The following is a 10,562-nucleotide window of genomic DNA, read 5'->3' as shown; positions in this document are numbered from 1 at the left end:
AGGACTTCGTGACAAATGAGTTTTCAATGCGATGGCTAACTAGTAATGTAAGTGAAAATATTCATTATTAAAGTTCTAGCTTTACCTTAAGATTAAGTATATTAATTCAACTCATGCAATGCATTTTGTTTTAGTGTGGCGGGAAGAACTATTATACAAAGGATGAGATCAATGAAGTACGTGAAGAATGGGCACAATGCGTTATGGATTTGATGAGTACTACATAGGTCCACTCACTTTTGTTAACTTAGACATTTAATGGGATATACTTACAATGTTAACTTAGACTTTCTTGAAGATATACACACTTTTGTTGTCTAACTATAGTTTACAATGCTTATATGAGTCATTTTGTAATTAACTTAAGACTCGTTATTTTGGATACTTAGTTCAAATTCTAGTATTTTATATTATTGTGATATATGTTTTGTTTTGTTCAGTTTGTTTGTATAAAAAGCATGATTTGTTTTGGGCATAATACACTTTTTAAGCAAAAAAAAACACCATAAGTTGGTTCTACTAAAACTGACAATAGAAGTCTACACCATAAGTCAGCTGTGAATTGACTTATCATGTTTTACACCAGAGGTCGGTGTGCCACACCGACCTATCATGATATACACCAGAGGTCGGTTTGCAACCAACCTACCATGTCTTACACTAGAGGTCGGTTTGCAACCGACCTACCACGTCTTACACCAGAGGTCGGTTTGGCGCCAACTAACCTACCATGTTTTTACATCATAAGTCACTGCATGAGAAGTCAGTTCCCAACCGAATTATGAACATTCAGAAGTCAGTTTTTAACCGACTTATCATGTAATTTTTGTAGTAGTGGGGGTTAAGGGAAATGTATCATTTGCTTTAGGGCAAGTGAGAGATTTTTGGGAATTGTGCCCTTAAAACAATTGTAGTAGACAATGGTTTTAATGAAATAAAAGAATGAATTGAATTATTGTATATATGTAGCTTATGTAATATATTATTGCTAATGATATTAAGTAAATATCAGAAAATTCCCAAGTTCATCTATGTGGTCTCAATCTCATATTGGTATGAGAGGATCAAGGTTGAGAAAATGAACTTAAATAGTTCGCAGTAAAATAAAGTTATGGAATCTTTAGATTAATTACTACTAGTACGACCCACTAGTATTATGAATATATGTGACCTAGATCCGGGTTACTAGTGTAGTAGGACACTTTTAGTGGATGTACTTTACATGCTGAGAGTATGTAGAACTGGGCCGGATGTGTTTTAATAATACTAGTTTAAATACCATTTCGTAGTATTATAAAAAACATCAACTGATGATCATATACAAACTGATCTTAATCTTGAAGTTACTATGAACTCCTAGATATGTCATTTGATCCTTTGATTCATGCTTTACAGTTTGCCAGAATGATCAGGCTAAGAACTATTGTTTTGGGGGACTCAATGATGTATATGGCTTGGGACATAGCTGTTGGGAAAACTTATACAAGATCTTAATTGATTTTTATGTAGATCTAATATTAAACAAACTAATATGAGACAACCTAGAACATGTCTCTAAAATTGAATTCAAAGAGAAATAATGATAAGAATACTTACATTATACGCAGCGAAATGAATGAGTCATTCCTTCAGTTTGTTTAACCCGTGTATCCTTTTTGTCGCAGAGTATTACCAAGAAACTGAACCGATCTTCAATTTTCTTTACAGCCTTCCAAAGTATCCTTAGGATCACCTAGACTAGGGTGGGTAATTCTCAACACATGAGATAGATACAGAGAGAAGAAGAGAGAAGAAAAATAAGGCTTAGAAAAAGGACTTATGTTTAGAGAGAATCTAAAACCTATAAGAAACTTGTGTTTCAGAAATCTGGACTTATCTTGTGACTTCTCTCTTAACATTCCTTTTATAGACTTATTTAGGTCATTTATTTAATTAAAAAATTAATAAAATAATAGCCAATTAACAGCCCTAGGTCGAAATTATCATGGGCTTTAGGCCCGTGAAATTTCTCATTTGATTATAAGCCCATTGGACTTAAAATCAAGGACGATATTATATTGTATTGATTTAATTAATTAAATAATTATTTAAATCCTTTATCAAATTAATTATTTATAATTTGATCCTTGATTTAAACTTATTTATTAATTTAGATACCGATTTATCTTAATTAATAAATCTACCCTAATTTCTATTTTCTTCTCAAAACTACATAACTCGGTGAAACTATCCAAAACTGACCTGGTCAACTTTGATAATTCTAATTGATAATTAAATCAATTAATAGAGACTATCTAGATGATTTTATCCAAGGTACAGTGGGGACCATGGGCCTATGAAATCAAGCTCCAATAAGTTATCATAAATCTAACAAATAAATTTACTTACTTATTAATTCCTCGTGACTCCACTAAAGACTCAGAATTGCACTCTAGAATTCATAGAGCGCTCTATAACAAATATAGATACACTATTAATTATCCATTGTTATAACCATAATTGTCACTCAATCCTCTATAGATGGTCTACAATGAGATGGGACTAAAATATCGTTTTACCCCTCATTGTATTTTATCCTTAAAACACTTAGTTCCATGTAAATGATATTTCAGTAAACTAATATTAATTACTGAAATGAGATCTCTATCATTTAACACCTTGAACCAAACTAAAAGGAAACCATCATTTCACTTCTTCATCAGAAGCTATAGATGTTCATATCTATGATTAACACTCCCACTCAATTATACTATCGAGTTCCCAAGATGTAAGTATGGGCTAGTCCGTAGGGTAAGCTGGTAACGAATAAGTCAAAGAACTCGAATAATACAATCAGTTAGAATACTAACCACTCAGAATTAAGATTGAATGGACCTATGGTACACTATATGATATGACTAGAATAGATAATAATAGTATGTTTACTTATCCTATCAACTGTCAATATCGGTCCTGTCCGATGTAAAAAATACATATGATCTTATTGTAATGACCCAACTATTTCTAAGACCTTGGACCATTAAAACTACTAGACATAGCTACTATTTCGATACAAACATAAGAAATAACATGCCTTTATTGAAAACCCAAAATATAAGAAATAGCATGTCTTTATTAAAAATGTAAAATAAAATGTGATATGGTATGGTATGGGATTCCATTGTTTACAAAACATAAAACATAGCTTTAAAAACAAGTTCAAAAAAATCTGAATGTGGAATTACAAAAGAGACATATTTCAAAAGACTAAAATAAACGTCATCCTCAATTGACACGCAACCCATCCATGTCATTTATCCTCAACACACATGCCATGCTACCAAGAATCCTTCCGCTTCCATAATCATTTTCCTGCATCACACTAAAATAAAGGAATGAGCTTAATGCCCAGTAAGGAAAATCTACTAAAAATAAAACATACATCGTAAACATAAGCATAAGACTACATCAAATACTATTAAAGAACATAAGACTATCTAAAACATATATCATATATCATAAGCATACACTATAAAACATATGGCTACAAAAACATCTATTACAATGGCCATCATACATCTTGGGGCTTGCTAGCTAGGCAATCATATGCCCATAATTCTACAGGGCTAGTTATCTAAATAAGTCATATAAATTTATGGGGATTGTTATCTAAACAAATCATATGCCCAAGGAATATACTATTGGGACTTGTTATCTTAAGAATGGCAAAGCTTTTTCCCAACCCAAGTGTTTATCACTCTATGGTAGTACTAGCACCTTGGAGTCTGATCACAACTAAAGAGTGAGGAGAAGGGCTGGGTTCTAAGTTCTATTTATAGAGTTCTAGGAATAAAAATCTTCTTTTTGGGTTTGAATAAAAATAATGAATTTAATTGAAAATATTTGACTATTCTATATTCAAAGGCTTAGGACTCAGTCAAATTGTTCAGAGGTAGGTCTAAGGAGTCAAAGCTTGTTTTAAAAAAAAAAAAAAAATAGAATCCTAACTTCTAACTTCCTAAATCTCGTAACTCTAAACTTACCTGTAGTAAAATCAATATAACTAGAGCTGTAGGAATCTAATTTAGACCATCGTTATACGGTTAGAAAGCTATTTCAATTATCTACAACTTTCTAGAAATAGTATTTTTCGAAATTCATAATATAACTGGGTCAAAAAATAGGTCAGAAGTTACAGTACCCTAAAGTTACAGGAAAATCTATTTAATTATCTAAATAACAACCTAATCTGCAAATTTCTTAACTAACCATAAAATAACAAACTCTAATTCCCTAATAATCATGCTTACGATAAGTGTCATATTCTTATTGACTCTATCTAAACCTTAAGTTATAATAAATAATACACCCAGGACCAACAATATTAATCAAACCTTATGTTATAATTAATATTCTTAAACTATAGGTTAAACTTATAAAATTCATAACTCACGACTTGAACCAAAATCCACGGAATCTAACATACTAAAAACTACTACTACTACTACTACTACTACTACTACTACTACTACTACTACTACTACTACTACTACTACTACTACTACTACTACTACTACTACTACTACTACTACTACTACAATTCTCCCCCACTAAAAAGAATTTCGTCCCCAAAATTTACTTATAAAACAATTCTGGATACTGGGTTAACATGTCTTCCTCCAACTCCCACGTTGCCTCCTGTTCAGAACTATTACTCCATAGGACCTTGACTATTAAAAAACTCTTAGACCATAATTCTTTCATCATTCTATCTAGGATGATAGCCGGTCATTCCTCGTAACTCAAGTCTTTCTGGAGTGCTATCATTTCATATTTGAGGACGTGAGATGGGTCTGACACATATATATGCAACATCGAGATGTGGAACACATTGTGACTATCTGCTAGAGCTGGCAGTAGGGCTAATCTATATGTAACTGGGCCCACTTTGTCCAATATCTCAAAAGGACCTATAAACCTGGGACTAAGCTTGCCTTTCTTCCCAAACCGCTTCACACCTTTCATAGGAGATATCCTTAAGAAGATTTGATCTCCAACTTTGAATTCCACATCACATCGCTTGGCATCCGCATAACTTTTCTAACGGCTTTGAGAAGCGAGCATACGCTTTCTAATCAGCGCTACTACATCCTGAGCTCCTCTAACACCTTCAGGTCCAAGTAGTTGCCTTTCTCCTACCTCTTCCTACTCCTACTACATCAGCGCAACGATGATCGACCCTTCTTCCATAAAGTAGCTTGTAGGGTGCCATCCTGATTGTTGAATGGTAGCTATTATTGTAGGAGAATTCTATCAGTGGCAAATACTTACTCCAAGATCTCGATGTAAACACCGATCCTCTATCGAATACTATTGTCTTAGAGATTCTATGCAGTCATACTATTTCTTGGACTTAAACGTCTGTGTATTGATCTGCTGTGTACGAAGTCTTAACAGACAAGAAATGAACTGACTTGGTTAATCTATCTATTACTATCCAAGTCGAATCATGCTGCTTACTTGTTCGTGCAAACCCGTCACGAAATCTATGGCTATATCATCCCATTTCCATTATGGAATGCTAAGTGGTTGCAATAAGCCTGCAGGCCGCTGATGTTTTGCTTTCACTTGCTGGCATACCAAGCTTTTAGACACATACTCCGCTATATCTTTCTTCATTCCTGGCCACCAATATAACACTTTAAGGTCGTGAGTCATCTTGGTCGACCCTGGGTGAACAAGTATGGGGTATTGTGCGCTTCTTCTAAAGTATTCATCTTAATCCCTTGATCATTTGGCACACATAACCGATCCTTGTATCTTAATAACCCCTAACTAGATATTGGAAAATTTGTGGCCTTCCTTTCTCTAACTGCATCCATATGTGCTACTAATGTGTCATCATGTCCTTGCTCAATCCATATATCTTCTAACAGGCTTGACTGGATGGACAAGTTAGTCAAGTTACCAATGTTTACTTCTATTCCAGCATTGATCAGCTCCTGCTGTAGTGGCTTTTCTATTCCAGCTAATGATGCTAGACTTCCGTAATTCTTCCTACTTAGCGCATCAGCAACTACGTTTGCCTTGAGGCATAGGGTATCACCTTATCATTCTTCATCAGCACACAACCCAGTCCTTGCTTCGACGCATTGCAATAGACTACAAACTTATCATTGGGTGTTGGTACAAAAGTACTGGTACTGAGCATATCCTTAAGCAACTAGAAACTCTCTTCACACTTATCAGTCTAGTTGAACCTTTGCTGTTTCTGGGTCAGTTAGGTAAGCGAAGTAGCTATCTTAAAAAAACTCTATCTGCAAACCTTTGATAATAACCTGCTAATCCCAGAAAACTTATTACTTCTGATGCGTTCTTTGGTCTTGGCCAATCCTTTACAACCTTTACCTAAGATGGGTCTACTGCAACTCCTTCCTTGGATCCTATGTGCTTGAGGAACATTTCTTGCGAAAGCCAAAATTCGCACTTGTTGAATTTGATGCTCCTTCAGTCGTAACAAGGTCATCCTTAAATGTTCCTCGTGCTTGACTTCGTCCTTTGAATACACCAAGATATCGTCGATGAACACTACGACGAATTTGTCCAAATAATCCTTAAAGATCCTATTCTTTAAATCCATGAAGGCGGCTGGAGCGTTGGTAAGACCGAAAGACATAACTAGAAACTCGTAATGTCCATAACGAGTTCTAAGAGCCGTCTTGGAGAATATCCTTTTCCCGTACCTTGAGTTGGTGATACCCGGACCGTAAATCATTCTTTGAAAACACGGTTGCCCCTCAGAGTTGATCAAACAAGTCGTCAATTCGGGGTGGTGGGTACTTATTCTTAATTGTCATCTCATATTTCCATTCTTCTTCTTCACAAATAGAATCGGCGCTCCCCATGGCGAATGTCTTGGTCTAATGAAATCCAAGTCTAAGAGTTCTTGTAGCTGCGTCTTTAACTCCTTGAGTTCAGTAGGTGCCATCCGGTATGGTGCCTTTGAGATAGGCTCGGTGCCCGGTACTAGTTCGATTGTGAAGTCTATCTCCCGTGTTGGCGACAATCCTGCTAGTTGCCAGGAAATACCTCTGGGAATTCCTTTACATTGTGGAAGTCTCCAACTTTTAGTGGTGTTTCTTTTACCACATCCGTAACATTGGCTAAGAATGCATGACATCCTTTTTCTATCATCCTCTGAGCTTTGAGAGACAAAATAAGCGGCGTATGTAGTCCTAAAACTTTTCCCATATAGCATCCTTTCTGACCGTCAGGAGTCTCGAAATCACTTGCTTACGTTTGCTATCGATTGTTGACCCATGCCTTGCTAGCCCGTCCATGCCTAATATCATGTCGAAGTCTTTGATTTCCAGCTCTATCAGGTCTCTTTCTAGTTCTACATCCTCGATTTTGATTGGTACGCCTCGTACTATCCATAATGATATGACTATTTTACCCGAAGGCAACTATGTCACAAACCTAGTTCTACAAGGTTTGTCTAATTTCTCTATCATTCCTAACGAGATATACGAGTATATTGCTCCCAAATCAAATAATACAGAACATACATTATTGAGGATAGAAATCTAACCTGTAACCAATTTATTGCTAGCATCAGCTTCTCCTTGGGTTAAAGCAAATACCCTGGCAAGAACCATTGTATTGTCCATTTTCTCCTCTTGCTTGAGCTGGGGACACTGCCTCCTTTGGTGACCTTCCTGACCACAGTTGAAACATCCCTTGATGTTTGCATGACATTCCCCAAGATGTTTCTTTTGGCACTTAGAGCATTGCGGGTATTCTACATAACCCGACTTATTTCCTACATTGTTTGTCCGTGCTTTTTTATCACCATTGGCTTGCTTATCATTTGGATGCCTTCTCTTCTGACCATTACTATTACTATTGCTATGCCAACGACTGTTGTTGTGGTTGTTTTGACCATTCTGAGGTTGACCCTGCTATTTAGGCTCAGGCTTACTAGCCTTCTCCTTACTAACATTCGCCTGAAGTCATTCTACTTCTATTGCCATTTCTAGGACATCGGCATAGGTAGTATTTCCCGGGTTTGCTAGCTTAACTCCTAGCTCAATCTTTGGTTTAAGTCCTCTAACAAACTTGGTCACCCTCAGAAAGTCAGTTGGAACCAACTCTGGTGCAAACTTGGCTAATTTGTTGAACTGTCGAGCATATTCTACTATCGTCAAGTTGCCCTGCTTCAAACTAGCGAACTCCTCGATCCTTGTAGCGATGACTGCCGAGTTGTAGTACTTATTGTGGAATAGCTCCACAAATCTTGTCCATGTCATGGTGGCGACTTCGTGAGTCTGCTGAACTAAGTCCCACCATATTCTCGCTTCCTTCTTAAGCAGAGACGAAATGCAGGATATGCGGTTCGCGTTGCCGAGATTCATATGTGCTAGGATCGACTCTACATTTCTGAGCCATTCTTCTGCCTCAAAAGGGTCTGTTGTTCCTTCAAAGTTTGGAGCGTGTTGCTTACAAAACTGCTCATAGATTGGCTCCATGTGCTGAGCTGGGTATGGCGCATGGTTCGTGTAGAGTCCAAAGAACTTTACTTAGCTAAGTTAAATAGTAGTATAATAATAATAATAGTATTATCGTTATGACTGTGGATTTTTGGTTCTGACCGGGATTTATTTGGACACTCATAGTAGTACTTGTAGATTTTCTAAGTTTAACCTATAGTTTAGGAATATTAATTTTAACCTATGGTTTGATTAATATGACTGATATTGAGGATAATATTTAATATACTATAAGGTTTAGATAAGAACCAATAAGATAATAGCACATGTTATGTATAGGTTTATTAATGATTAAGTATTTTGAGGATTAAATTTATTAAGGTTAAAATTTGAATACTCTAAGGTCAGTCAGCAGCTTTGAAAATGTTAAAGGGCTTAGTCAAGGCTGTTTACTCAATTCAAATTAAGCTAAAAATGTGTAATTTCGTGTTTAAATATTCAGCGTATGCCGATATATCGCAGCTATAGGGGGCGATATATTGCAGTACGAAGATACGGAAAACACGAAACGTTGCACGATTGCCTCGGGCATAATGGCCCAGGTGATATATCGCCTATAGGGGGCGATATATCGCCCCTCTCAGTATATTTTGAAAGTTTTCAAAAACGTTCTCCATTCAAACCTTCAACCTCTTGATGAGTCCAGCATCTTTTTGAACGAGTCTTCAGCCTCTGCTGAACGATAATTCAAATTATTTTCACTTAAAAAGCCATTATTTTTATTCAAGTTAAATGAAGATCTTTTCATTCCTAAACTCTATAAATAGGACCTAGTACCAAGCCATTTATTCATCTATTACTCTAAGTTCAGAGGCTGCAAGTTGCTATGTGAGTGTGAGATTGTAAACACTTGGGTTGGGAATTATAAGCTTGATCATTATAAGCTTATCAAACACTTGGGGAAGTAAGGTTTATTCACATTTCGGTTCAAGGTTTAGATTGGTCATATAAGTCTTCAAGGTATCCCAAAAGTCTAGTCCATTTCTGTATTATGTTCTTTAAAAATTCTCATAGTCTTTAACTCATTCTAACCTTATTCTTATTCTTGGTTAGGAAATCAAAGTTCTTAAGCACAAGGTTTTTGGTAAGTATATTTTGATAGCAGAGTTCCTTTTTCACTTTCATCCCTTTTCTTCAATATACTCACCATATTATAAATGGTTTTTAGGAGTGTTCCAAGGTCCCAAATCAGTTCTCATATCCCGGTTATTTTGGTAAGGAAAATAGGATAGGATTTATGTGTTATATGCTTTTATATGTTATCTTATGATTTTATGTTATGTAATATGTTATGTTAAGTATGATTGTAGACTTGGGCATATGACCTATATGACTAACAAGCCCCAAATAGATTATGGGCATATGACTTGCTTAGCTAGCAAGACCCCAATAATCTAATGGGCATATGACTTATTTAGTTTATGGCACCCCAAGTAATAATGGCCATTATAGTATGTATGTGACATAAGTGTTATGGTATGTTTTTATGTTGCATTATGAATTTGTATGTATATGGCTATATGTTAGATTTTCCTTGCTGGGCATTAGGCTCACTCCTTTTTGTTTATATGTGCAGGAAAATAGTTCTAGTGGAGGGAAAGGTTCTTGGAAGCTTGGGGAATGTGTATTGAGGCGGAATGGATTCAAAGAGCCAAGAGTTTCGATTCGAGGATGTAGTTTTTTGTTCTTATGGTTTTTATATGTATTTTTCCGCATTTTATTATGTAATCTCTTTTTAATTATCATTATGTCATGTTTTGGTTTTTAAAACAATGGGATCCCATATCCTAACTTAAACTTTATGTAAGTTTGACCTTTGTTTTTTTCAAGTTTTAATAAAGTTATGATCTTATCACTTGTAAGTGTTATTAAGAATTATTGTTTATGTATAGTTTTCATTAATGGTCCAAAGGTCTAGAGTAGTTGGGTCATTACAGTTGGTATTAGAGAAACGGTTCCTTCGCATGAAGTTCTCCTCGATACACACACTCAAAAGCTCCGAATCTGACCGCCAAGTAAGTATTTAAGTTATAG

This window comes from Humulus lupulus, chromosome 8 (assembly GCF_963169125.1).
Source record: "Humulus lupulus chromosome 8, drHumLupu1.1, whole genome shotgun sequence".
In the NCBI taxonomy this organism is placed as follows: domain Eukaryota; kingdom Viridiplantae; phylum Streptophyta; class Magnoliopsida; order Rosales; family Cannabaceae; genus Humulus; species Humulus lupulus.
The sequence above is the reverse complement of the archived record's forward strand: the minus strand, read 5'-3'. Positions refer to the sequence as shown.